The sequence below is a fragment of the Rhinoraja longicauda genome, chromosome 1, assembly GCF_053455715.1.
Source record: "Rhinoraja longicauda isolate Sanriku21f chromosome 1, sRhiLon1.1, whole genome shotgun sequence".
Taxonomy (NCBI): domain Eukaryota; kingdom Metazoa; phylum Chordata; class Chondrichthyes; order Rajiformes; family Arhynchobatidae; genus Rhinoraja; species Rhinoraja longicauda.
The window spans coordinates 53,943,741-53,962,794 of NC_135953.1; the positions used below are offsets into that span (position 1 = coordinate 53,943,741).

General features: G+C 41.7%; 1 protein-coding gene across 2 annotated transcripts in view; it reads right to left on the reverse strand.

Annotated features, from left to right (window-relative positions):
- The window catches only part of adamts6 (ADAM metallopeptidase with thrombospondin type 1 motif, 6), a 231,674-nt gene that overhangs the window by 124,406 nt on the left and 88,214 nt on the right, over positions 1-19,054 (reverse strand). The window lies entirely within an intron of this gene.

Here is a 19,054-nt window from a genome sequence, read left to right on the forward strand (position 1 = left end):
CTGCCAGGTTAAAAAAAGTTAAACGTGATCTTTTTAGTTACAACCCTCAGTGAAAAGAGGTGAAGAGAAGCAGCATGTCTGGAGACACAGCCATAGTAAAAGGTTGGATCTGGTTTTCTTAAATAATAAGATGGATGATGAGCTTCCAAGATGGTCAAATTAGTTCATATTTCCAAAATGTAGTTTAACTGGCTGAGTAAAAGAATATCACATTTATTAAAATGATAGAATACTTCCCTAATCTGCTTTTATTCATTCCATGACAGCAAAATCTCCGCAAATCGTTTATAGTGCTGTAAATTTAATATATGTCATCCTTTTAACATACTTAGTATCAATAATGCTTGATGTTTGGTTGTTGACTCCACTGCTCTCTTTATGTATACCATAAAAGTAACACCTCTCCTAATCAGTTATCAGTCCTTTCCTGGGAGTGGCAACATAATCTATACACTCACGATAATCACAAAGCATTATTGAATTTATAAACAAGACTTTATTTTTAATTTGAAAAGTGAGAGTTGGTACATGTAGTGCATTTTGTGGCCACTCTTAGGCTGATTAAGACCCTTCTCAAAAATGTGCATCATCAAACATATCATCCAATAAACAGTGTAACTTGCAACTTCCACTAAGAAAGATTAATCTTTCAGTTGCTTCAGCGAAATCATCAGTACCATGGCTCTTTGGGTCATGTGCCTACCTGAGGGAAGGAGTGATAGTTAGTTACCTAATCATGTATTGTCTTTCCGTTTCCAGACACAAAAACTTGGACAGGCAGCATCTCTGGAGAGAAGGAATGGGCGACGTTTCGGGTCAAGACCCTTCTTCAGACTGGTTAGGGATAAGGGAAACAAGAGATATAGACTGTGTGGTCTTGGGGGGAGGGAGAGTATTGGGGGGAGGGTAGAGATGATCACTCATGTGAAATTCTGTGACATAAGATAGAGGTAATAGATTCAAACTTCTGTACACATGCACATGTGCAGGAAGTCAGGAAGCATTTTCTGTGGAGAACAAATAAATTACTTTCACAGATGAGGATCTTTCAACTGTTCTGAGAAATACACCTGAAATGTTAAAATGTCTGTTCTCTCCATTGACCCTGCCCGGCTTGTGGATGGTTTCTGCCATGTTCAACTATTGTTAAATAACTATGCAGAGGTACTGGAATATTTCAGACAATAGGTAAGGATGGAGGGAAAGGTGAGAAATATATTAAATGATGCCTAGTGTTTTATGCTTAAATAAATGAAGGATTTTCATTGAATCTGCTTGATATTGTCATGGAGTTTTTCTCTTGCCTCTGTTTTCCCATAGAGTTAATATTGTTAGGCATTGGATAGGATGTTGTTAAAATGCAGTTCAATTAAGAGCCATCAAAGCACGTTTTTTTTCAAAATAGAAATTCATCACTGCAGCACTTTATATGTAAATAATTACTATAAAATTATCAAATGAGGCTCTTCTGTGAGTCAATATTTAAAAAATATACAATTCAAAATATATATCTGGATGCATCAGCACGGCATTTGCAAATTTATCTGAATTTGAGACAGAAAAGATCTTTAGAAGAAAGGAGACCAGAAAATAAGGAAACTGAAATAGCTGAGTATTTCCATCAAAATGTGTTATTTTTCACAATTGCACATCTCTCTCCTTATCATATGCCTTGTGCCTTTTATGCAATATGCCTTTTAACATCTTTCTAAGACTAGAGTACTTTTTGGAATGAAATAGCAATAGAAGAAAAATAATAATTCTTATTGAAGATTTTCTTCATGGGATGTAATTACAATGGCACGTAAACTTTCACATAAATCTGGTAAGCTTCAATAAAAAAGAATGCAAGTCCCACAAGAAAAAGACAATGGTTTGGTTGTACAGAATCTTTTGTTAAAGACCTACTTCGTGCTGACTGAATGGATGAACCACCTGATTTCCCAAAGATGGGCAAGTGTTCTTGAGCAAGATGGAATCTCAATGATATTTTAGTGTGGACCCTTGACATGAAATCAATTGGTCTGCCAGAATAGATTTTAGGCATTGGATGATAGTTGATCCTTCTCTGGAAAGAACAAGCAAAGAGTTACTATGCCCCAGCGCCAACTTTCCGAAGGCCAATGTCAAAAGCATCTACAGGTACAAATAATCACTAAGAGAGCTTGAAGTTTTGTAATAACAAAAACACACAAAGTCTCTGGAGAACAAGAATAGGTGACGTTCAGGTTGAGTTGAGGGTTTTCTTCAGACTGTTTTATAAGAGATTCTGTCTTAAATGTCAGGGCCCATTTCTATGAAGTGATTCAAAAAATGGAAGTGATAATGTAAATTGTTTTATATAAACATATATCCAATTGAGACAGTGACAATCTATTTCACTTGTTTATTAATCAAATGAATATTTTCCAAAGGAATTCTTGAAATTTTGAGAAAAAGTACTGCACGCTAAAGACACCTAAAACTCTAGTTAATCCATATTTATGAGTTCTCTATGCTCCAATTTGCAAAAATGACAGGAGATGGAATCAGTCTTAATTGTAAAGGTATATTTTCTGACACTTTACATATTCTTTTGAAAACTCTGTCTCTTGGGATGCCGAGAAGATTTTCGAGGGTGGAGTCGGCAGTCCGGCCTGGCGGTGAAAGTCAATCCACTATAACTGAAATCCGTTATAAAGAGGGTTTACTGTGTATAAATTCATGTAAAATGTGGTGATATCTGGCAGACACTTAATGGGCACTCCTGAAATTAATGTACTGGGGGATCAAAAATCTCTGTAGAAAAGGAATAGGTGACGTTTCGGGTCGAGCCCCTTCTTCAAGCCCGACCCGAAACGTCACCTATTCCTTTTCTACAGAGATTTTTGATCCCCCAGTATATTAATTTCAGGAGTGCCTATTAAGTGTCTGCCAGATATTTAACTAGTAACATAATTGTCTGGAGATGTGGAGTATTTTCCATCTCACATGCATCTGATGTGGACACCAGGGTATTGATACAATGAGTTTGGCATGTCCCAATTTCAGCTTTTCAGAGCTTCACAAATGGCAGTTGAACCAAGATGGAAGACTTTAACACGTTTCATTGAGACACAACAGACTTGAGCAAAAAAACAAACTACTGGAGACATTCAGCAGGCCAGGCAGCATCTGTGAATGGAAATGGACATTCAACATTTTGGGAGGGATCCTTTTTCAGATCGATAAGAGTAGAGGGGAGAAAGCTGGTGGAGAATGGTGAGGGAAGGGGCAGGACAAGAACTGGCAAGAAGTATCTGGATTCAGGTGGGATGGGGTCATTGGCAGATGAATCAGGTGGGGGACAGATGGGTGGAAATGGTAACCAAGGCTGAAGGTGAAGTGAACGCAGATGGGTGCATGAGCAGAATGTGATGAGTAAGGAAGATGGGGAGTGAAATGTTGAACTAGTGGGTGGGATCGTGTGTGGAAGGGAACAGGTTAGGGTAAGGGAAGGGAAAATATCACACCTGGAGTATAGAGGGGCGAAAGACTAGGAAAGAAACTGGGTGAGACAGCAGGGGATTTGGAGAGTAAGTTGGGGTTGGGGGGTTATCTGGGCAGATGAGAAGAGGGGAACACATTTCATTTCTTTAATCCTTTTCTACAGAAGAACACAGAGAAATAGCAAATGTGCACTGATATACTAAGTTTAAAACTTTTAAAGACCAAGGACTCAATTCAAGTAGTCATCCTGGCATCAGCCACTATTTATGCGAGCTGTTCATAGAGTGTGTTCAAATGCTCCCTAATTAGGTGGAGATCTTCCTTAATTTGCATGATAATCAACAACCCTGAGAAAAATCAAAAATAAATGCAGAATACTCAAAATTCAAAATAAAAACCAAATGCTGGATTCAACAAATTAAGCATCGTTCACAGAAAAAGAGATAGTTTTAACATTTTATGTTGAAGATGTAGGGTCTTCAAGTTGAACCATTCCTCTGTTTCTCTTTCCATAGGTACTGCCTGACCAGCTAGATGTTTCTAGCATCTTCTATTTCTATTTCAGGGCCTAAAGGATCGCATTAGACAATTAGTGCACAGGCTCCAATCATCTGAGCCTAGTTGTGAATTTGCAAATGTCATTAATGCTCCTTTGTCCTCTGCTGTGTATAAAGCAGTGAAACAGAGCATGGTATGCTCAACACAAAAAAAAAAATCACATTAACTTTGATAGATAAATATAAATGGTATTGTAAATATAATAGTTACTATGTTACAATGAGAATTGCCTATACTTGTAATTGATCACTTGCTGAATTGCTTTAATATTCTGGTTCCTATTTTAATACTTGGATTAATACGTTTACTTTTAGTGTGTCTGTTAAAGTAATGAACAGTGGAATGTCAAGTATATGCATGAAGTCCCATTTTTCACCAATATTGTCAACAGACAGTTCTCGGCCCATATTTTTATTAGTATAAAATAGTTTAAGGAGCTTACTTTAGTCTAAATATAATTCAGACATGCTTATGTACAAGCAATTTTCTGTGCTAAATAAGGTGTCAAGAATAACATCCTTCCATTTTAAAGTTGGAGAAATAATTAAGTTAAGAGCATTAAATCTAGTTCAATAGCTTTTGAAAATGTGCATGTAAGAAGTTATGTTTAACATATTCTGTTATTATTTCAAAATAGGGTGCAGAAAAAGGTTACAATAATTTTATTCATACAATGATTACTTTGAAAAGGGTTTGCTTAGAGTTCAAGGTCAAAGGAGTTTAGCAATAATGACAGTTCTGTCTTCCTGCCTCCTACTACATCCTATCTTTGTCCCGCCCCCTCCCCTGTCATCAGTCTGAAGAAGGGTATCGACCCGAAACATCACCCATTCCTTCTCTCCTGAGATGTTGCCTGACCCGCTGAGTTACTCCAGCATTTTGTGTCTATCTTCGATTTGAACCAGCATCTGCAGTTATTTTCCTACACACCTGTTCACCATGTTAGCATCATTATTTAAACTTTTATCTTGTACTTGAAAATGATTTGTTGACATTACAGCATTTATCATGGTTACCCAAGGTGAGGCAGGTAACTATTAAACAATTGATCAGATTAGTTCAACCAATAGTTTACTCTGTACCTACTTTTAGGGATAATCTTAATTCTGCACATTTGAAAGAAAACAAATATTTTCTGTCTTTATTTAATACATACTATAAGAATTGCTCTGACAGTAAAGATGGTGAGATAATATTAATTAATTCACAGAGATGATGCATCTCTGTGTATTTACCAATTTCCTTCTCAGAATTAACAACTTGCACTACTGTTCAAAATAAGACACATTTTTAGAACAATCAGTGTTGGGGTACAACATTGTGCAGCCACTGTGGATGCCCAGAGAACACTACTACCAATTATAACCTGAGTTATAGAGTGTGTCATCAACTGTCTATTCCAACTTCAATTCAGCAACATTGTTCTCCTTGTTTCCCCTCCCCCCCCCCCCCCCCCCCCCCACCCCCCCCCCCCCCCCCCACCCACTCCTGCCTCCTCCTGAACTGCATCAAGGATCTCAGGGTTAAGTTCCTCATGGGACTCCTATAACACCCTACTGCCAGTTTCCTCCCCAGACTAACACAGCTTTCTACCAGATGGAGCTTTTTCTCCATCAACAACCGTAGTCCTGTGCCGATTTATTTTCTTCTCAATTGAACAAATTTTCTTCTGTTCCCCTTTCCACAAAATGCAATTGAGCATTAATTTATGAATTCCCCAGATCAATGCTTTCTCACTCCTCTCCCAAGCCCCATGTCACCACCACCTCTCTATTTTGGCCCACTGCTCATCAGGACTTCTGAGCTTTGATGCAGGTTAGTAGTTGGATGTCAGGTCTCTCCACCTCTCTTTCTCCCTCTTTCTGCAGTAACAATTTAATGACAAGTGTGGCAGTATTGAAAAGTTTTCTTTAAAAAGTTCATCCAAAGGTGACTAGGGAAATCATTGTAGAAAACTCTTAATAAAACAGATTTCCTCATCTTTTGAATTAATTCTTCCCACCTCCAACCCGCTCACCATTGCCTCTCTCCTGCTGGTATAAGCCGATCTCTTTGTGGCTGAAAGAACTGGCAAATTGTGTTCCTGACCAACGGTGAGAAACAACTTGAAAAGATTTCAGCACTTTTAAGTGTTGAAATTGCTTTAAGAACTTAAGGCCAGAATGTAGCATTTAACACCACAGGGGGCAGGCGCATAAAGCTTGAGGTCAGGTTAGATGTCAAAGTGTGGGGGGAGGAGACTCCAAGCACAGAGGGGAACACAGCAGCTGCAATGCTTAAGGTTTGTTGAGACAGAGATGGCAATCATTTGGTGGGGGGAGGGCAGCATGGGAGTCAAGGATCAAGGACCAATTTTGGGGGATCTAAAATACGTGAGACCGCAAGCAGGCAACAACTCCACCTATCTTGGAGATTAAACTTGAGGATTTGGTCAGGGCTACATCAAATATTCATGATAGTAAAGCATGACAGATGGAAATGGTGGAGCACATGCATCCATGGTGGAGCACATGCAAGTTCTATGCAGCTCTAGTACCTTCAAAAGCAGAATAATGTGATTACAATTCAACAACTTAATCTGAACATCTATATACTAAAACTCTAGTTTGTTTGATTCTTCCTGATCTACAGCCAAAATGGTACACGATAGCGTGACAATTTTAGGCCCACCTTATTCACCATCACCCCTTTGGTGCTAATGGAAGGTTTCATTGAAATCGGTGTTATATTTTTTAAGTTATCCACATTTTAAAGTTTAAATCTATCTCATATAGAGGGAGGGAGGGAGAATAAGGGGAGATGGGAGGGGAGGGGGGTGGAGGAAGAGGGGAGGGGGAGGGGAGCCAGGGGGATGGAGTGGGAGGCAGGGGGGAGGGGACGAGAGAGATGGGGAGGGGTGGAAGGGAGGGGAAATGGAGGGAGGGAGGGAGAGGGGGAGGGGTAGGAGAGAGGGAGGGAGGAGGGGAGGGGAGAGGGGGTAGTGGGGGAGGGGAGAGGGGGTAGTGGGGGAGGGGAGAGGGGGTAGTGGGGGAGGGGAGAGGGGGTAGTGGGGGAGGGGAGGGGGGGTAGTGGGGGAGGAGAGGGTTCTGCACCAATGCAGGAGAGGGTTGGGCCCACTTGGTCTAGTTCCCATTATAAATGTACTCATAGTAGCTTATGGTGCAAAATCTTACCAGAAAGTGCATACAAATTTATGATATTCAACATGGATTAATCCAATGATGTTGTGCACCAAAATTCACGGCCAAGTAATGTAAAATCAAAGATAGACACAAAAAGCTGGAGTAACTCAGCAGGACAGGCAGAGGAAGAACGTGTGACGTTTCAGATCGAGACCCTTCTTCTGAATTGTAAATTGTCCCTAGTGTAGGAGAGTGTAAGTGTCCGGAGATCGCAGTTGGCAGGGATTCGGTGGGTCAAAGGGCATGTTTCCGCGCTGTATCTCTAAACTAAATTACCTATCTCCATTTTCGTCAATCGTATATATATATATATATATATATATATATATATATATATATATATATATATATATATATTCTTCCCTTGATCCTCATTTATTCAGGCCAATCTTTGATTTGACATATGTCCGAAGAAACTGCAGATGCTGGTTTAAACTGAAGATAGACACAAAAAGCTAGAGTAATTCAGCGGGACAGGCAGCATTTCTGGAGAGGAATGGGTGATGCTTGGGGTCGAGACCCTTCTTCTGAATAAAGGATGGTGGTTATATTGAACAAGCTGTCAAAGAAGGTAGTAAAGGCACAAACAATTAGAAAGAGTGCAGATGAGATAAACATTTGCATTGAAAAGAAATTTAGTAGCCAGGTACTAAACTTGGATAGGAAAAGAGCATAGCGATTCAAGCCTAATGTAAGCAAATGGGATTAGCGCACCTCGGCATAATTGGCATGGATGAGAATTGTGCTGTATATTTAATGACTCTAGATTTGCCTCTGAGTCATAAATTTTTAGTTCAAGTCCACTCCAGAAAAGAGAAGACAAGTTCCAGGCAGGAAATAGGGAATGTTGCTCTCTCCTCCGTGCCATCTTTCAGATAGGTTATTGACTTAATTTAGTTGAATGTAAAAAAAACACATTACATCCAAGATATAGTTTCAATATATTGAAGAAAACAAGGAGAATTATTCCTAGTGTCCTGACTAATATCCATTCCTCAACCACAATGATGAAACCAGGATCTAGCCCAATACTAGATAGATAGATAGATCTACCTATAGATATGACTACTCTGCTGACATCTCAAGAGCGATACCTTATGTCATTCCTATGTACATGCTGTTAAGTTTATGGAAAGCACACTCAGAGAGAATCAATCGCCTCACTGAGACTTCTTCCAGGGCCAAACAGGATTATGTCCTAAAATGAATTGCTGCAACAGAATTTTGAATCTTGCAGAGGATTTTGAAGCTTCTCAGAAATCCAAGTCCAAAGCGGCCTCTGTAGACCTGCTATGCCTATGACATGTCTGCAATAGCTTGCGCTGAAGCTTTCAATTGCCATTGCTAGCATTAAAACAACATAACTAAAAATGATGGTGCTGAGCACTTGGCAGCAAATATCCATTCGGGAAATGAAGTTATTTCACCCTTGTCCCTCAACAACAGTATGCAACGAGGCTCATTATGTTTGCCAAAGCTGTTCAACATCTACACAAGCAACATTCCACTGGAACTGGAGTATCCAAACCATGTGCTAAGTAGTAGATTGAGGGCTGATTATAAATTTGAGCACTGTCAGAAACAAAGAGTTATGCACCCATTATTGATTGTGTTCAATTTTCATTCCCATTGCTGATGGGTTTTTTTCAGATCTTCACCATTGCCCCACTAATAATGAATGCACTTAGTACTGAATTAATCAGTAAATCTCCTGTGCCATTGCTCAGGGCTTGCCAGAGATAATTGTGTTGCGTACAACTTAATCTTGCTCACATAGCTTAGTCAAAAGAATCAACCAATTATGCTTTGAAAGGTATTATTTACAACCATGGAAGTAGTTTCATTGAAGCCAGACCATCACTGCAAACTGGTAAAACCCACAAAAATATACTTCTAACTATTATTAAATAAACATATTCCTTTCACATTTTCTTCATGCCTGGAATATAAAATATCTTTCTAAACAATGTTTGATTCTCTGACTGATTCTTCAGACTTGAAATTGATACAGTCAAGAGTATTAGTTAAAAGCTTAACAGTAGCAAAGATGTAAAAAAAAATAATGCCAAAGTCTGAAAGGATTTGTTTTATATCTGCATTTACTAAATAACTCCTTGAACATTGAGTGTATTGCTGAAGAGTTATTACAATATTTAAATGATATTCGACTACAAAATAAAATCAAACTAACTTAATTTCTAATGGTGGCGTCCCTTAGTGGGTAATCTTCCTTCAAAGAGAAATAATCAGAATTGCAGGTTGCAAGCTGGAAGGCTGGCATGCACCATGGCTTCATAGTAGGAAGCAGAGGGTGGTGGTGGTGGTGGTGAAGGGTTGTTTCTCAGACTGGAAGCTTGCAACTAGTGGTGTGCCTCAGGAATTGGTGCTGGGCATATTGCTGTTTGTCATCTATATCAAGGATTTGGAAGAGAGTGCACAAGGCGTCTGTAAGTTTGCAGATGACACTCAAGTAGGTCATATTGCAGACAGTGAACATGATTAGCTGGGCAAATGGACCGAGGAATGGCTAAAGAAGATCAGTTCAAATAAGTGTGAGGTGTATTTTGGGAGGACCGGCGCCCGTCCCGGTGTGCCCCGCACCTGACCTTCCTCCCGTGGTGCAGCGCAACGGCAGAGGGTCAAACAAGATGGCCGTCGCCGCCGAGCTGCCGCTGCAGGAGAGGTTTCCACCCAACGGGTCCACGGCTCACTCTGGTCGACGCAATGGCTGCCCAGTGCCGAGGTGAGTGGCTCCCTCTCCCCTTTCCTCTCCCCCCTCGCCCACCCACGGCCTCTGGGGACATTCCCCGGCCGGCAACAGGTCCACAGATCGTCAGTTGGGGGAGAGATTTGGACTCCACAGGTTCATGCCCGTCCAGTTGTAAATATAAATACTGGGGTGCAGCATGTGTTTTAACAATGTTCCACCATCCAACTTTTCTACATTCTGCTTGTAAGCCTAAGTTGTGATTAATCACCAAGGAGTGTGTAGAAAGGAATGTAGCAGATGCTGATTTACACCGAAGATAGACACACAATGCTGGAGTAATTCAACGGGACAGGCAGCATTTCTGGAGAGAAGGAGTCTGAAGAAGGGTCTTGATCTGAAACGTCACCTATTCCTTCTATCCAGACTGGCTGCCTGCCCCGCTGAGTTACTCCAGCATTTTGTGTCTACCTTTCATCACCAGGAGACTGGCAGCTCTCTAGATCCTTATCCGGAGGGGAAATTGGTCCTTGCTTTTTTAGGGTATCCGAGCAAGACTTTGAGGGCATAATTGGTGCAAGCAGCCACCATGCTAAAGGCAATTACACAACGCTTCTTGTAACCTCTTCCATCCCAAAATAATCTACAGCCAAAGTATATATGAAGTTTACACCCAGTTGGAATTTATCCTGTATGCCACTTTTGATAGCACCATTCCTGCATCCCAGCATTATTCTACTGGAGTCATAGAGCCATAAAGTGTGGATGATACACTTTATGACTCTTTGACCCACATCCTTTGTCGGTCCAACTCACCCACGCTGACCAACGTGCCCCACCTGCCTGCCTTTGGCCCATATCCTTCTCAACTTATCCTATTCAGGTATCTGTCCAAATCTTTTTTAAAGTTGTGACATTACCTGCCTCAACTACCTCCTTTGGCAGCTCGCTCCTTATACCTAGCACTCTTTGTGCGTCAGAATAGACTTCTCTACATCGGCGAGACCAAACGCAGGCTCGGCGATCGTTTCGCTCAACACCTTCGCTCAGTCCGCTTTAACCAACCTGATCTCCCGGTGGCTCAGCACTTCAACTCCCCCTCCTACTCCCAGTCTGACCTTTCTGTCATGGGCCTCCTCCATTGTCATAGTGAGGCCCACTGCAAATTGGAGGAACAGCATCTCATATTTCGCTTGGGCAGCTTACACCCCAGCGGTATGAACATTGATTTCTCTACCTTCAGATAGCTCCTCTGTCCCTCTCTTTCCCCTTCCCCTTTCCAGTTCTCCCACTGTCTTCCTGTCTCCAACTACATCCTTTCTTTGTCCCACCCCCCTCCCCTGACATCAGTCTGAAGAAGGGTCTCGACCCGAAACCCGAGAAGAGTCTTGACCCGTGGGTGAGTTGGACCGACAAAGGATGTGGGTCACCCATTCTTTCTCACCTGAGATGCTGCCTGACCCGCTGAGTTACTCCAGCATTTTGTGATACCTTCTCTTTGTGTGTCAAATCTTTCTCCCTCACCTTAAACCGATGTCCTCTGGTTCGTGGTTCCTCTACTCTGCGTAAAAGTGTTTACCCTGCAGACCGCAACATCGGGAGCTCGCAGGTCCCTGGCTGGCGACCGGTTTTTGGGAGCTCCAGCCGTAGCAACTTCGACCGTCCCGAAGCGCGAGGTACGATCGACCCGCTCGCAGGCCCTTCATCGCCCTGCGTGGCTCGGCCGCAGCACTTTCCATCGCCCGGTGGGGGCTCAGGACCTTCATCGGCCTGCTCGGCTCGGCTCGACCCTGGGACTTTCCATCGCCCGGTGGGGGCTCAGGACCTTCATCGGCCTGCTCGCCTTGGCCCTGGGACTTTCCATCGCCCGGTGGGGGCTTCAAAAAGTTGGGAGCCTCGATCACCTCGTGGCACCACGGGAGAAGAATGAGGAGGAGATAAGACTTTTCTTTGCCTTCCATCACAGTGAGGGTGTGCCTAGAGCAATCACTGTGATGGCTGTTTGTGAAAAAATTGTATCTGTGTGTCCTGTGCTTTTTGTTGTCTACTGCCGGACCCTGACGTGAGAGGACGCTGGCGTTGTTTATTCGCCGCTTCTCCGTTGGGATAGTTTGTCTGTTTGTTTTTATGTTATGATTGTTTATGTAAAGCGCTTTGAGCTTCTGGTAAGGCGCTATATAAAATAAATGCTTATTATTATTATTATTATTATTATTATTATTATTATTATTCCTCTTGTGATCTTATATACCTCTATAAGATCACTCCTCATCTTCCTGCACTCCAAGGAATAAAGTCGTAGCATGCTCAACCTCTCTCTTTAGCTCAGGCTCTTGAGTCCAGGCAACATCCTCATAAATCTTCTCTGCACCCTTTCCAGCTTGACGATATCTGGTACCACTGGAAGCTCAGGGAGAGTAAAATTGCCCTACTGCACTAGTAACAAAAGAAATGCAACAGGGAAATGGCAGCTCATAGTATTTATTTCTGCAATCATTTACACCAATCCTTATCTCTTGTAAATATTTTAAATCGTCATGAACTGAGACGGAAACATTTTAAACAAACAATATTTTGGATGGCAGTTATCATAATGAAATCTTACTTAATAATTCTTTTTTCACATCACAAAAACATGAATTTGGATTAAGTTTTACTAACCCGGCAGTCATTCTGCTAAACAATATGGTACTATGCACTTGATTCCACTTTTCCACATACTGTGATAGAAGGTTTTGTGTAGATTGACATGGTGCAGCTTAAATGAATCCAGCTGTTGAATTAGTGGTTAGCATAGGAACACCATAGATAACCAACCTCACTCAATAAACTTTAAATTAAACACGAGAGATCTTTGTGATTTACAAAAACGAGAGATCTTTGTGATTTTTACTCATCATACAGCCATTCTGGCAGAAGGTAATACCCTTTGACGTTTCTGTTGTTTATCAAGAACAACTGCGAGGATATGAGAAAAGGTCCAGCTCAAGTTGATTGGAGCAGGTTTTTTGGAAGGGAAAGGAACATCAGCCCAAGCCAAGTGAAATGTTTTTAAATGCGTTGCTGACAAGAGCTCAGGATATGTACGTCCCTGTTAGAGTGAAGGGCAACTCTGGCAAAAGTATGGAAGCTTGGCTGACGAGGGAAATTAAGGCATTGTTCAAGAATAAGAAGGCATGGGACAGGTTATATGTAGCTGGGATCAAGTGTAGTTTAGTTTAATTTAGTTTAGTTTAGTTTAGTTATACAGTATGGAAACAGGCCCTTCAGCCCACCGAGTCCACTTCGACCAGAGATCCCCGCACATTAACACTATTCCACACACACTAAGGACAATTTACACTTATACCAAGCCAATTAACGTACAAACCTGCACGTCTTTGGAGTGTGGGAGGATACTGAAGATCTCGGGGAAAACTCACGGGTTGAACATACAAACTCCGTACAGACAGCACCTGTAGTCGAGGTCAAACCCGGATCTCTGGCGCTGCAAGTGCTATATGGCAGCAACTCTACCGCTGTGCCACCGTACCATCCGGAGTTTCAGGAACTAAGGAGCAAACTAAAAAGGAAATCAGATCGGCAAAAAGGGGCCAGGACATAGCTCTGGCAGATAGTATTAAGGACAATCACAAGAGATTCTATAAATACGTCAGGGTAAAAGGATAATTAGAGAGAGTATGAGACCCTTCAGGAATCAAAGAGGTCAACTATGTGTGGAGCCACAGGAGATGGGCGGTGCTGGCTCGAAGTGCCGAATGGCCTCCTCCTGCACCTATTTTCTATGTTTCTATGGGCGAGTCCTCAATGAGTATTTCTCCTCTGTTTTTACCAAGGAGAAAGACAGTAGGACGGAGGAGCTTGGGGCAGTCAATGGAAGGTTTGAGAGTAGTCAGTGTTGCGGTCAAAGAGGTGCTGAAGGTACTATCGTATATAAAAGTAGTTAAATCTCCAGGGCTGGATCAAATACATCCAAGGACATTGTGGGAAATTATATAGGAAATTGCGGGAGCCCTGGTTGAAGTTTACAAGTCATCATTAAATACAGAAGAGGTGCCGAAAGACTGGAGGGTAACAAATGTTGTGCCACTATTCAAGAGGGTTGTAGGGAAAATGCTGAGAACTATAGGCCAGTGAGCTTAACATCTGTTCAGTTCAGTTTAGCTTATTGTCAAGTGTAGCAAGTTACAGTGAAAAGCTTTTGTTCGGTGCTTGGTCCGTTACTGTTTGTCATCTATATCAATGATTTGGATGAGAATGCACGTGGCAAGATGAGCAAGTTTGCAGATGATAGAAAAGTGGGTGGTATTGCAGATTGTGAAGATGGTTGTGAAAAATTGCAGCAGGAGTTTGATCGATTGGCCAGGTGGGCTGAAGAATGGTTGATGGAATTTAATAAAGAGAAATGGAGGTGTTGCATTTTGGGAGGTCTAACATGGGCAGAACCTACACAGTGAATGGTAGCTCTCTGGGGAGTATTATAGAGCAGAGGGAACTAGGAGTGCAGGTACATAGTTCCTTGAAGGTGGAGTAGCAAATAGATAGGGTGGTCAAAAAGGCTTTTGGCACATTGTCCTTCATCAGTCAGTGTATTGAGTGTAGACGTTGGGAGGTTATGTAAGATGTTGGTGAGGCCACATTCAGAGTATTGTATTCAGTTCTGGGCACCCTGTTAAAGGAAAGATGTTGTTGAGCTGGAAAGGATGCAGTGAAAATTTACGAGGATGTTGCCAGGACTAGAGGTGTGAGCTATAGGGAAAGGTTGAGTAGGCTGGGACTCTATTCCTTGGAGTGCAGGAGGATGAGGGATGATCTTATAGAGGTGCATATCAGCGATATAGATTAGAGAGGTGCACAGAGTTGGGGATATCAAGGACCAGTTTAAGGTGAAGGGGAAAAGATTTAATAGGAATCTGAGGAGTAACTTTTTCACACAAAGGGTATGGAACAAGCTGCCAGAGGAGATAGTTGAGGCAAGAACTATCACAACATTTAAGAAACAGTTAGACAGATACATGGATAGGACAGGTTTGGAGGAATATCAGTCAAATGCAGGAAGGTAGCTGGGACAAGTTGGCTGGTGTGGGCAAGGTGGGCCGAAGAGCCTGTTTCACCGCTGTACGACTCCATAACTCTATGACAATTCAACATGGCATTCTTTAACATAACACAACTTCTGAGCTCCGTGAGATTGTGGCAAATGCACTGACAACCACATTAAACAAAATAGTTTTTCCTCTCTCTTTCTTGTAGCACTGTCAAAAGCATAATTTGATTTAGCACTCATTTCTATGATGAAATTAATTCTTTGGATACTCAGATTTGTTAACTTTGCGAAGTGGTAGCAGGACAAACTCAATTTGGGGTTAATTGCTGACAATTTTTCTCCTCTTCATCATCAGTAAATTGATGGAAGATGTTGGCAACAGTGCTAACAAGCAGCACTTGGTTGCCTCGCGTTAATGCTCTGTTCCATTTTACCAGAATCACTCAGCTATAGACCTCAGCACAACCTTGGTCAAACATGAATCAAAGGGCAGAGTGTTTTTCCTTCACATCAAGGTAACATTTGAAGAAGTGTGGCGTAAAGGAGCTAAAGCATCAAAGGCAAAACACTCCAGTGGTTGGAGTCATACCTCAAACAAAAATAGATGGTTGTGAATTTTGGAAGACAATTATCCCAGACCAAAGATGGTCACAGTGGGAGTTCCTCAAGTCAGCTTCATCAATGGACTTCCTTCCATCAAAATAAAATATTTGGGATAATTAAATAATGTTTAGCTTCATTTATGACTTCTAAGAAAATGAAGCAGTTCACACCTGTGTGTGCTTGGGCTGATAAGTGGCAATTTACTTGATTTTATGACTCTAACATTAGTGCCAAAAACTTTACCAAGCAATGACCATCTCCAAAAAATAGATTATCACAAAGGCTCGATAACTGATTGCGTAAAACCTTGTACATACTGCCTTGTGTTATTGGTCAGAAACATATTGTGGATATAATAACAGGTCAAAGATTGAGAAACAAAGTTCTTGTGTTTCCCCATACATGTGACAATAATAAACCATTGCCGCTGCCAACCCGCTGTGAATGCCTCATCTGCTGACACCTCAAATCTCTTCCTATACCAACAAGGCATAAACCCGGAATGTGATGGAATATTCTCCATTTGTTTGGATAAGTGCAGCTCTAACAACCCTCAGGATTGTCAATAGCATTCAGTCTGCCTGGTTGACATCCAATTTTCCACTCTGAACATTCAATCCCTCCACCACAGGTGCAACTTGGCTGCAGTGTAGGTTATCTACAAAATGTACTGCAATTATATGTCTGGGCAACTGCAACAACAGCAGGTCTGAAAGCCATGACGTCTACCACCAAGGACAAGGGATTCAAGATGTATTGGAGCATCTGGATGTTTCTCACCAAGTCACACGTCATCCTGACTTGGTAATGTATCAAAATTACTTCATGGTCACTGGGTCCAAATGCTGCAACTGTCTGCCAGATAGCACTGTGGGATTACCTTCAACAGAAGGACTGTAGTGGTTCAAGGTGGTGGCACACAACCACTTTCTCCAGGGCGATTAAGGATGGGTAATAAATAATAACCTTGCTAGCACAAGTCTCAACAGACAAAATGAGTGAAATTTTTTAGGCATCCCTCGAACAACATGTTCCAAGTTCCCTGGAATGCTCCAAAGGAATATACAGTAATACAGGTGTGACATTCTGTGTAGCTCTGATGTGCAATTACATCAGGATGCCAGGGTCACTCACGCCCAAAAATGCCTGGTGGAATTCACAAGCAACACAAAATGATCCGGAGAGGTCACAACTGCAATTGATTCTGGGAAATAAAAGACGTTCAAAGCCTTTGCTGGTTGGAATAGGACCCGGCATAAAGAAAGATAGTTGTGCTGGTTGGAAGTTAACCACCTCAGCCACAAGGGAATCCATGCACGAGATTTCTTGTGTAGTCCTTGGCCAAATCATCTTCAGTTACTTCATCAATAATCTTCCTTCAGTCACAAGATCAGAAGTAGGGCTGTTCGCGGATGATTGCACAATATTCAGCATTGTTTGCAAACCTTCCATAGCCAGGTCTGGGCTGATGTGTGATGTGAATATAACTTGCCACCTAACTGCTAGGCAATTATGATATCCAACAAGAGAAAATCCAGCTATCACCCCCTGACATTCAATGGCAATCGCTGACATTCACTGAATCCTCCACTATCAATACATCATTGACCAGAAACTGAGCCTGAGTAGACTTATCTATAATGTGGCTAAGAGTGACAGAAGCTGGTCAGAAGCTAGGGATCCTGCGGCGTGTAAGGTCATAAGGTCATAAGGAATGGGAGTAGAATTAGGCCATTCGGCCCATCAAGTCATGGCTGATCTATCTCTCCCTCCTAACCTCATTCTCCTGCCTAATCCCCATAATCCCTGACATCCGTACTAATCAAGAATCTATCTATCTCTGCCTTAAAAATAACCACTGACTTGGCCTCCACAGCCTTTTGTGGCAAAGAAATCCACAGATTCACCACCCTTTGACTAAAGTAACTCACCCCCTAACTCCGCAAAGCCAGCCCATCATTTACATGGCTTAAGTCAGACGTATGATGGAATACTGTCCACTTGCCTGGATGAATGCAGATTCAACAATATTCAAGAAGCTTGACACCATACAGAAACCCCTAGTCCGCTTGATAGGTGCCCATCGCCAACCATTCACTCACTCCAGCAATGCTCAGCAGCAGCAGTTGATATCATCCTGGATGCACTGCAGCAACTCACCAATATTCCTTAGACAGCACCTTTCAAATCCATGACTCTACCAGCTGGAAGGACAAAAGGCTGCAAAAGCACAGTAACACCACCACCTGGAGGTTGCCCCCACCATCTTGACTTGGAAATATATTACTGTTCCTTCACCGTCACTGGGTCAAAGTCCTGAAACTCCCTCCCTAGCAGCACTGTGAATACACACACACCGCAAGCACTGAAGTGGTTTGAGAAGGAAGCTCACCACCACCTTCTCAAAAGACAATACGGGATGGGCAATTAAATGCTTGCTTGACCTTTTAAGCCCAATTATCCTGAATAAATGTTTAAAATGCAAATTTCTATTTTTGCTTGACTGAATTCAAGATTGTATTCAGAATTTCCTCCTTTGATAATTCTGTCTAATTTCAGGAGAACTTTGATGGGGTGAGATGAAGTAAAGTGGGCACTGCTATGGATGGAGCAAAAACACCAGCCTAGATCTGCTGGGGTGAGCAGCTTGTTTCCATGTTGTTAAACTACAATCACCACTCTATTTACATTTTCTATTTCAACTTTTTTTTCCCCATCTTGGCCATCTTGGTATTATTATTACAATATTAGACCCATTGAATGCTTAGCAAATTTCTAATCCGTATAGATTTTGAATTTGTGCATGGATTTGTGTAGATTAGTCTTTATAATTGCTCATATGCCAAAATGGGACAAAGGCATTTTTGTTTATCCACACAGAGTATGGTAAAAGTTAATTGAATTGAATGCCCCCTTCAATTGAATGCAAAACACAGCCATTTAAAACTTTTTTGTGACTGTTTAAATAATTGCAAATGTCACAACCTTGCAGAACTGAAGAACAAAACAGGGCACAGCATTCAACCTGCCATTGCGATTTGGCACAATAATTTGGCACACGCTTCAAAGAGCAAGCAGTAGAGAGCTATACTGCCGGGAGCTGCATGGTGCCTTCCTCCTCTATTTTGAATAAATGACATCTGACAAGACTTCCAAATAATCACACGATAAAATAGTATACTTGTGGGACCAATTTCCCGTTTCTACAACTGTTGAACATAACGATGACGCCAAATTAATCAACTTTAGCGCCCAGCTTTCCAATGATCAGAAGACATATTATAATTTGAAAGCATTGCATTTGGGAGGAGGGGGAAACTTTTTTTGAAAACAGGAAGCAGTTCATACCGTTGATACTTGTCACTTTTCTTGATGTGATTTCATGTGATGAGAAAAATCATGCATTAACTGTTCCCCTAACTCTTAAGCAGACCAACACTTCAGCTATCATTCCTTTCAGCGTTTTATCTGCATCCCAGACTCAATAGC